General features: G+C 47.2%; 1 protein-coding gene across 1 annotated transcript in view; it reads right to left on the bottom strand.

Annotated features, from left to right (window-relative positions):
* TMEM181 (transmembrane protein 181) overlaps positions 1-8,922 on the bottom strand; it is a 37,767-nt gene extending 28,845 nt beyond the window's left edge. Inside the window, exon 1 of the mRNA XM_085298010.1 lies at positions 8,855-8,922. The gene's annotated coding sequence lies outside the window, so the exon portion shown is untranslated. The remainder of the gene's footprint in view (positions 1-8,854) is intronic.
* Between the last annotated feature and the right edge of the window lie 49 nt (positions 8,923-8,971).

Genomic DNA, 8,971 nt, shown 5'->3' with positions numbered 1-8,971 from the left:
GGCGCCTCGCCCGGGAGCCGCGGCCCGCAGCCGTGGCACAGTCGCAAGCGGCGCCGGGCGGCGGCTTCCGCGTGCGTCACCCARCCGCCACGCGACTCCGTCGCGAGACGTCACGGCAGCCCCCGCCGCTCCTCCGCCGCGGGGGCGAAGGGCGACGCTGCCGGGAGCGGGGCGGCGGTGCTACGGCGAGCCGGAGGGGACACGGGTCCCCGCTCCGCGACTCCTCCCCGAGGGAGCCGCGCCGAGCGGGCGGCGGCGCCCGGCCGGGGAGCCCCGTCCGCCTGCGCGGGGCGCCGTGGGCTCAGGCGGGCGCGGCGGGTCTCCCCGGGCGGGCTGCAGACGCCGCCGGTGCCTTGTGCAGCGGCAGCGGGTCAGGGCCCCGGTACACTGAGCGAGGCATGTGCCAGAGCCCTGTCCGTATTATTTGCCCTTCTGTAGCCCAYATGAGAGTCCTTACGGGAGACCTGGTACTGTTTGTCCACTCTCTTCTGAGACAAGCGAGGRTAAACTTGAACCTGCCACTCCTGTTCAGCTTTCACTGTGGTAGTGCCAGTCTCGTTCACCAGAAGGAAAGTCAACCCAATAAACAGAAAATACGGAAGACAGCGAAGTGGTTCTGAATCTGATAAAACCTACCCAGTTTAGGTATAAATTCTGAATGTGTGTGCTTTTATTTCACTTCACAGTAGAGACAGCCCCCTGATATGCAAATTTACTTTTTTCACCCTAATCCAATGGCAATTGCTCTTCCAGCTGAAAGAAAATGCCATCACTGGCAGTCACCTGGATGCTGCTACAAGAGGTGTGTTTAACATGTCTGTTTACAGAGAATTTAGTCAGCTTACAAGTGKTGTGAATTAAATCCAAAGAGTGAGCTACTACTTTTAACACACTAAAGACATTTCTAGATTGCATCTAACACTATTTTTAATTTTTGCACAAATGTGCAAAATAAACTTGGATTTTATTCTGCTTTCCTATTAAATCTSCTGAGAGTGGACAGCAATGATTGTCAATAGATCCATTGGGTAKAGATGATGAGAATTAGGTGAGGTGAGTTTAGGGTTAGAGTTTAAAGTTGTTCATTTCTGATGGCTCCTGTGCATAAAAAGACAGGACTATAGTTACTTAAGTATTGGTGGATACCTGGTGCCTAGTCTAGAATAAGCTTTACTTTAAGTTCCCAGCTCTGATGTTTGTCGTATATGTAAGTTGCAGCCATCTCAAGATGACTCCAGAAACAGACGGATTACTCAACATGCAATCTGAAAAATCTCTCTTCAACAACCAAATACTTCTGTTAAAAGTTAGTTAGATAGTAAGACTGCAATTACATTTTAAAGGTACTTAGCACTGACAACACCATTCATTTAGTCAKTTGCCTTACAGGTAATTTATCTCATTGGTGACCTGTGGGACCCAATCTCTCTTGTGTAACTCCACTGAATGCAAGGGAAACACTCTAGGAATTAARTTAGTCAGTGATATCGGTGTTTACCCAGTCCGTTAGAACTGTGATTACAACACTGACAATCATTTACTAATCTCATAAAAAGGCTGTGTTGAGCAATGTGTGATACCAAGTGACTGAGAAAAGGCATTTATAAATTATAAATCAACAAGAATAAATACCCTCAGTCAAAAAATAAATCTTTGGGTAATCAGGACAATCTAACAAACTGTATCTGCTCAGAACAAGATAGCACTGCCAAGCCACAATTTGAAGTGACTGGGTCACCAGGGACTATGACACAAAGCCTGTAGCTCCCAGCCCGTTTCAGGCCTCTCCAATAAGTTCCCTGTGGCCAAAGAAGACGGAATGATGTTTACAACATCTGTGACTATTTCCACCGTGTTGGGAAGCACAATTGCAGAGACACAGCTGCTGCTATTTATGTACATACATCTGAGCTATTCACATGCTGCTCCAGTCCCTCTGGCAGTCAAGCACCTTACAAACAAATGAATTTATTCTCCTCAAACACCACCAAAACAAAAACATATTGTCCTCATTGTGCACGTAGGGAACTGAAGCACAGAGAGATTAAGATTTGCCACAGGTCAGCTGGAGAACAACGTGGCAGAGCGTGAAATCCAATTCACTTCAAATAGCCAYGGGACCATGCTCGTCTTCACCACCTTGCCAGTTCCCAAAGGGCTGTGAGTACATTTTAAACACAATCATTGCACCCTGTAAGCTTAGGGGAAAGAATGTTGCTGAGTTTATGAATTAAACGCTCAGAGGCCAGATCCTGCTACAGTGAAGGTGCTAGCAAAACCCACCCCCTTCCTCACACACCATCAGTCACAGTCTCAGTCTACATCGCTCCTTATAGGAACTCGTTTCATTCAGTGCCCTGCTGAGCTGCTCTGGWGTGAATTAGTGCACAACACTACCATCTGCTTCATCTAGTGTAAAAACTGGAAGGTAGCTGATGAATGAGGCTTGACAGAAGAGGCAGGCTGATCTATGAATAAGCAGGCTGAATGCCATCTCAGCCCTGATTCTATTTATTCCAACTACTCTAACACTTATTCCATGGTTTCATAGTTCATGTTCATAGCTACCCCAATGACCGACAAAAGAAGTAATCCAGCCCCTCTGTTGCTTTTTGCCTTCTGCCAGCACRAGTGTTTTGTGCAGCTGAATCATGAACCAGGTCAGAGAACTGATCTGGGTTAAAAATCACTCAAGAAAAAAAAATACTGCTCAGCTGGATCAGCTGTTTAACCATTGGGYGGCTACATGAGCATTTGAGGGCAGACAAGGGCAAGAGCAGAAATGTGTGACTAGGGAAAGGAGAGGTGGAACTGGTTCTTTCAGTGGCAGAGCCAGCTTACAGTGGTTTAAACCAATCATGAAACTATGRTGTTAGTCTCCTCCTGCAGCTGCTGCTTCAAGCTTTCCAAACCTCTCCTCAACTTCACATTGGAGTCATTCAGGTTCTCTCCCCAGCTGCCAGAACAAGACAAAGGTACAAGCTGTGCCCTGGAGCAGCCAATGCAGATCCTGCCAGAATCCAGGCTGACACTTTGAGCACCTGGGAAGGATTTTAAGGCAGAAAGAACAGTATCCTTATCCCAAGAGCTGTCTCTGGCAAACTTCAAGTTTCTTCTGCCATGCATGCAGGCACTAGAGTTTCTCTAAAGGAAAAACAAACCAGATTGTCCTTATTGCTGAGTCAAACTATGTGTTTTGCTCTGGCTTTATTCTCAAAAGCAGCTGAACCGCTGTGAATGAACTTTTCCCAAATATTTTGAAGTTTAACACAGTTTTAACCAACTGGAAAMGCTAATAGGAGATAAGAGATGTTAAGAAATTAATAAGTAACACTACCAATATCACATAAAATAACCTATTCTGTTACCTCTATAAGCAACATCAAGCATTAATCAAAGCTGCACCCTTCTCCCTTCTCCCACCTCCCCCCAGCTTGTCTAGTGCCCCAAGCATCTGGTGCACCACAGAGGCTAACCTTGARTGTAGTAAATCCACACCAACTTCAGAGTGGAGTTACCAATGAATTACTTGGTATCACATCCATAAATCTGTAAATACAAACCTCTTTCTTTTATAAGCATACCATAAAATGCCATGTCTGTCTAAGAGAACTATTAACCTAGACAAATAATCAGTGTCCTAAGAGATAGCTAACCCTGTTCTCTCTGTCCTCTCTGAGGATGTCTGGGTGAGCTAGCTGGGTGAACTGGTCATAAGGCAGTACACAAGCAGGTACAGTTTAGAGACTTCCTCGTCACATCTCTACATACTCTGTATTTTTTCTCTCACAGAAAAAAAGTCAGCCTAGCACTAACTCTACATGCTCATTTGATCCAGTGCAGCAGTGTCTCCTCTATACAATACAGAAAGTCCCTCCACACACACTTCTAGTCACAACTGTTAATTAACGAAAATTTAGGTACAATAATCTGGGTTATTGGGCAGAACAAACTCACTGTCACGGCCCTCCCTTCATCTGCACAGCACAGGGCTCTGCTCAGTGAGGATAGCATAGCTTGAGAAGCCTGTCAATTTCAGTTGCCTGCCCCACGCCCAAGGAACAGGCATCTCACAGACAGCTGCTGAAACACATGCTGAAGAGCACTGTGCTTCAAAGGAAAGTGTCACCAAAAAGATGTCACTGAACTGGGACAGCCCCAGAACTGAATCAGAAATGATGCACCCACCTGTACAGTGAGAGTGCAGATACTCAGGGTAACAACTTCATCAGCTGTCTCTGAGCTAAGTTATCCCCTCTCACTTAATCCCCTGTCACTGAGGATGAGCACATACCAACACAAAATCTAAGAACATTCCTGAGTCAAGAAAAGCTATTTCTCGCCAGTCACAAAGYGGACAGTACGTTGGGGTTTTTTTCTCCCTGGCAAATTGATTACTTGCAAACTCTTGCTCTTCTCTCTCTCCTTCCCTGCCACTTAATGGACTAGACCTCTCCACTTCCATAGAGGCAATGGAAATCTCCCGCTGATGCCAAGTGGGTTTGCTCAAGCAGCAAGACAGGAAAGTTACAACTGGCACTAGTTGACAGCTGTACATTTGTGTATACGATATGTGAGAGGAAAAATGTGCTTTTCTGTCTCTTCATTTTATTAGTCTGGTATAAGATATTATTTCCTCTTAGTAACTGTATTTTAGAGAAATGCCTTAGTTTGAAGTAGAGACAGACGACACAAGATTTCCTTGGTCAAATTTCCAAAATCCCTTGTGTCTTCAGAACAGTAAGGTTCTCCATTACATCCCTGATTACATTCAGTTATAAACTGAACAAATGTACTGAATAAAACAGAGGGAAAGAGGATAATTATCAAATTCTTCTTCCCCTAAATGAGAGCTGACTGTAGGAAGAATGCAGTGCAACATCAAGAACTATTGACCAGTTATCCTCCTTCTTACCAGGAATCTAAAAAGCAGATGGCATTGCTACCTCCATCAATAATGCTAAAGTGAAAAATACACAAGAATAATAGGCATACAGTGACWGTAAGAGTAATGTTATTCTATTATAGCTGTTAGATTAAGACCTTGGGAATGCAGAGAAATATTTTTGTGAACCTTGTGTCAGAAAAGCTGTTTCCTTGCAAAGAGCACGATACATCTCCATTTCAGCACCTTTCATCTTAAAGGTTCTGCAGGTGATATCCCCTGGGGAGACTCACAGAAAAAAAGTCAGTCTAGCACTAACTCTACATGCTCATTTGATTTGGTGCAGCAGTGTCTCCTCTATACAATACAGAAAGTCCCTCCATACACACTTCTAGTCACAACTGTAAGTTAATGAAAATTTAGCTTAGAGAACTCCGGTTTCTTCTGGAAGAAAAGGCTGAACAAGTGCATCTCCCTGAACTTCTCAGATGTTAATCCAAAGCTTATTTCTCTCCCCCCCAATACGTTCTGAGCCAATATTTGTTACCAAATTGACAGATGCACACAGGTATACTTCTGTCATTTCTTATCATCTCCCATGACTTCTCACACCATGCTCAGCTGCAAGGACAGGCTACTTGGGAGGATTATATGAATGCTGTCAGAGTGTGTAGAGATGCAACGAGGAAGGCTAAGGCCCAGCTGGAATTGAGTCTGGCAAGGGATGTTAAGGACAAGAAGGGATTCTTCAAATGCATCAGTAGCAAGAGGAGGACTAGGGAAAATGTGGGCCCACTACTGAATGGGACGGAGGCCCTGGCGACGAAGGATACAGAGAAGGCAGAATTACTGAATGCCTTCCTTGCTTCAATCTTCACTGCTAAGGRCAGCCTTCATGAATCCCAGAGCGTGGAGACAAGTGAGAAAATCTGGAAAAAGGAGGCCTTTCCTATGGTTGAGGAGGATAGGATTAGAGATCTTCTGGGCAGCCTAGACATCCACAAATCTGTGGGCCAGGATGGGATGCACCCACGGGTACTGAGGGAGCTGGCGGATGTTGTTGTCAGGCCTCTCTCCATCATCTTTGAAAAGTCCTGGAGAACTGGAGAGGTGCCTGAGGATTGGAAGAAAGCCAATGTCACTCCAGTCTTCAAGAAGGGCAARAAGGAGGACCCAGGCAACTATAGGCTGGTCAGCCTCACCTCCATTCCTGGAAAGGGGATGAAACAGCTCATTCTGGATGTCATCTCCAGACATATGGAGGAAAAGAAGGTGATCAGGAGTAGTCAGCACGGATTTACCAAGGGGAAATCCCGCTTAACCAATCTGATAGCCTTCTACGATGGAATGACTGGCTGGGTAGATGAGGGGAGAGCAGTGGACGTTGTGTACCTTGACTTCTGCGAGGCTTCTGACACTGTCTCCCATAACATCCCCCTAAGCAAGCTCAGGAAGTGTGGGTTAGGTGAGTGGACAGTGAGGTGGATTGAGAACTGCCTGAAAGACAGAGCTCAGAGGGTCATAATCAGTGGCGTGGAGTCTAGTTGGAGGTCTGTGGCTAGTGGTGTTCCCCAGGGCTCAATACTGGATCCCATCCCGTTCAACTTCTTCATCAACGACCTGGATGAGCGGACAGAGTGCATCCTCAGCAAGTTTCCTGATGATACAAAACTGGGAGGAGTGGATGATGCACCTGAGGGCTGTGCTGACATTCAGAGAGACCTGGACAGGCTGGAGACTTGGGTGGAGAGGAACCTCATGAGGTTCAACAAGGGCAAGTGCAGAGTCCTGCACCTAGGGAGCAATAACCCTAGGCACCAGTACAAGCTGGGGGCTGACCTTCTGGAGAGCAGCTCTGCAGAGAAGGACYTGGGAGTSCTGGTGRATGMCAAGTTGACYATRAGCCAGCAATGTGCCCTTGTGGCCAGGAAGGCCAATGGTCTCCTGGGGTGCATTAGGAAGAGTGTTGCCAGCAGGTCGAGGTAGGCGATCCTGCCCTTCTACTCAGCCCTGGKGAGGCCTCATTTTGAGTACTGCATCCAGTTCTGGGCTCCCTAGAGACATGGAGCTAATGGAGAGAGTCCAGCATAGGGCTACGAAGATGATCAGAGAGCTGGAGCATCTGCCCTCTGAGGAATGRCTGCAAGAGCTGGGCCTCTTCAGCCTGGGGAAGAGAAGACTGAGGGGGGATCTTATCAATGTGTATAAGTACCTGAAKGGAGGGTGTCAAGGGGACAGGAACAAACTCTTTTCAGTTGTCCCATGTGACAGGACAAGAGGCAATGGGCAGAAACTGAASCACAGGAAGTTCKGCCTGACTGTGAGGAGGAATTTCTTCMCTGTGMGAGTGACAGAGCACTGGCACAGGTTGCCCAGAGAGGTTGTGGAGTCTCCTCTGGAGATCTTCAAGGCCCGCCTGGATGCAACCCTGTCTAMCATGCTCTAGGTGACCCTGCTTGGGCAGGGGGGTTGGACTAGATGATCTCCAGARGTCTCCTTACTGAAACCTCCTYCCAACCTTACTGATTCTCTGATTATGTGATTCTGTGAAGGAGTTGCTGTTTTGACAGGAGGGATTGTGGTTATGCTAAACGCTGCCAAGCTGACAGGCAAGCAATGTTGTCAAATTGTGTAACTCTATAGGCTTTGTTATTGTAAGCAGTGAGACAAATTCAATATAATGGACCACATCCTTCATTGGGGAAAACAGACACAGCATACTGAAGTTAAAGGGTCTGTGTAGGAGAACTGTGACACACTGTGCACAAACACCCAGGCAAACGCTTGTGCTTAGATTCATAGAAAAAGAGCTAGAAGAGGCCTCACAAAGCACCCAGTCTTTCCTTCTRTCTCAAGATAGTCAGGTGTCTGATAGTCAGGCTGATGTCATTTTTGATATGTTTGTCAAAAGTTTTTGAAGATCTCCAGTGTTGGAGATGTTACAGTCTCCCTGGATAAGCTGTTCTGTAGTGTTTTACCACCTGTCCCATTCAGAAGCTTTTTCTTAATGTCTAGCTTGAATACTTCTTGCTACAATTTATGTCCCTCTATAATCCTTTGCCCAGCATGAATATGGACATGAAGAACAGATTTTTCCCTTTCATTTTACAGACGCTCACATTCCCCTACTGAGAGGTTTCTTCTTTTGGGTGAGCAACCCCTAATTTTCCCCACAGTTACATTTTCTAGACCCTTGATCATTCTTTTCTCTCTCCTCTCGGTCTCTTCCAGTGCCAGGCCCTTGAAGTGTATTGCCCAAAACTGYCACAACTCCAGCTAGGGTATGGAGTGGTGACAACAGTAGCTGACTTAATTCCCCTGTCTTGCAAACTGTACTCCTGATATATACCCCAAATTACACTTGCCTTTTTCACATGTATGACATGGTCRAAAGAGGTTGCTTACGTAACGCATAGTGATTTCCAAATCCTTTTCTATGGAAACACTACCTAATTGTTCACTCCCCAACCTACCTGTGTGTGGCTGAATATTCCTCCCCGTGTAGTCCCTAGCATTTGTTTTTCCTCAGTTTCATTCCACCTTTACAGACCATTTCTCCAATCCAAAGCTTCTTTTAATTTAGAAGCCCATCCTCCAACAGGTCTCGAGTCCTCTCTGGTCTTGTGTAACCTCAAAAAAGCTTGTACTCACATCACTGGAATTAATGAAAAACCGCAAAGAAAGCGGGGCGCAGAAGAAACGCCTGTGTAGCCTCGTCAGTACAACCGTAGCCGACTGCTCTGCTCTTCCCGGCCGATGCTGTCACCATTCCAGGACTGTTTCACGCGTTTCTCCAGACTGCGCCCGCACGTTTCCAGGCCGCCGGCCCTTGGCACGCGAGGTGAGCGGGGCTGCGCCGCCTCGCCGCCCGCCTGCCCGCGCCTCGCTGCAGGGCCCGGAGCCCCCCGGCGCCGCCCGCCCCTCCCCTCCCCTCCCCTCCCCTCCTCGCCGCGCCGCGCCGCGCCGTACCGGTAGTAACGGTCATCCCTGTAGGGCGTGAGGTCCTCCCTCAGCTCCCGGTACGTCTCCCTCACCCGCTTGCAGAGCCGCTTGAACTCGCCGCACAGCGGGTTCCCCAAGGCGGCG

This window comes from Rhea americana, unplaced genomic scaffold (genome assembly GCF_003343005.1).
Source record: "Rhea americana isolate MKP2758 unplaced genomic scaffold, rheAme1 scaffold_134, whole genome shotgun sequence".
In the NCBI taxonomy this organism is placed as follows: domain Eukaryota; kingdom Metazoa; phylum Chordata; class Aves; order Rheiformes; family Rheidae; genus Rhea; species Rhea americana.
The sequence above is the reverse complement of the archived record's forward strand: the minus strand, read 5'-3'. Positions and strand labels throughout refer to the sequence as shown.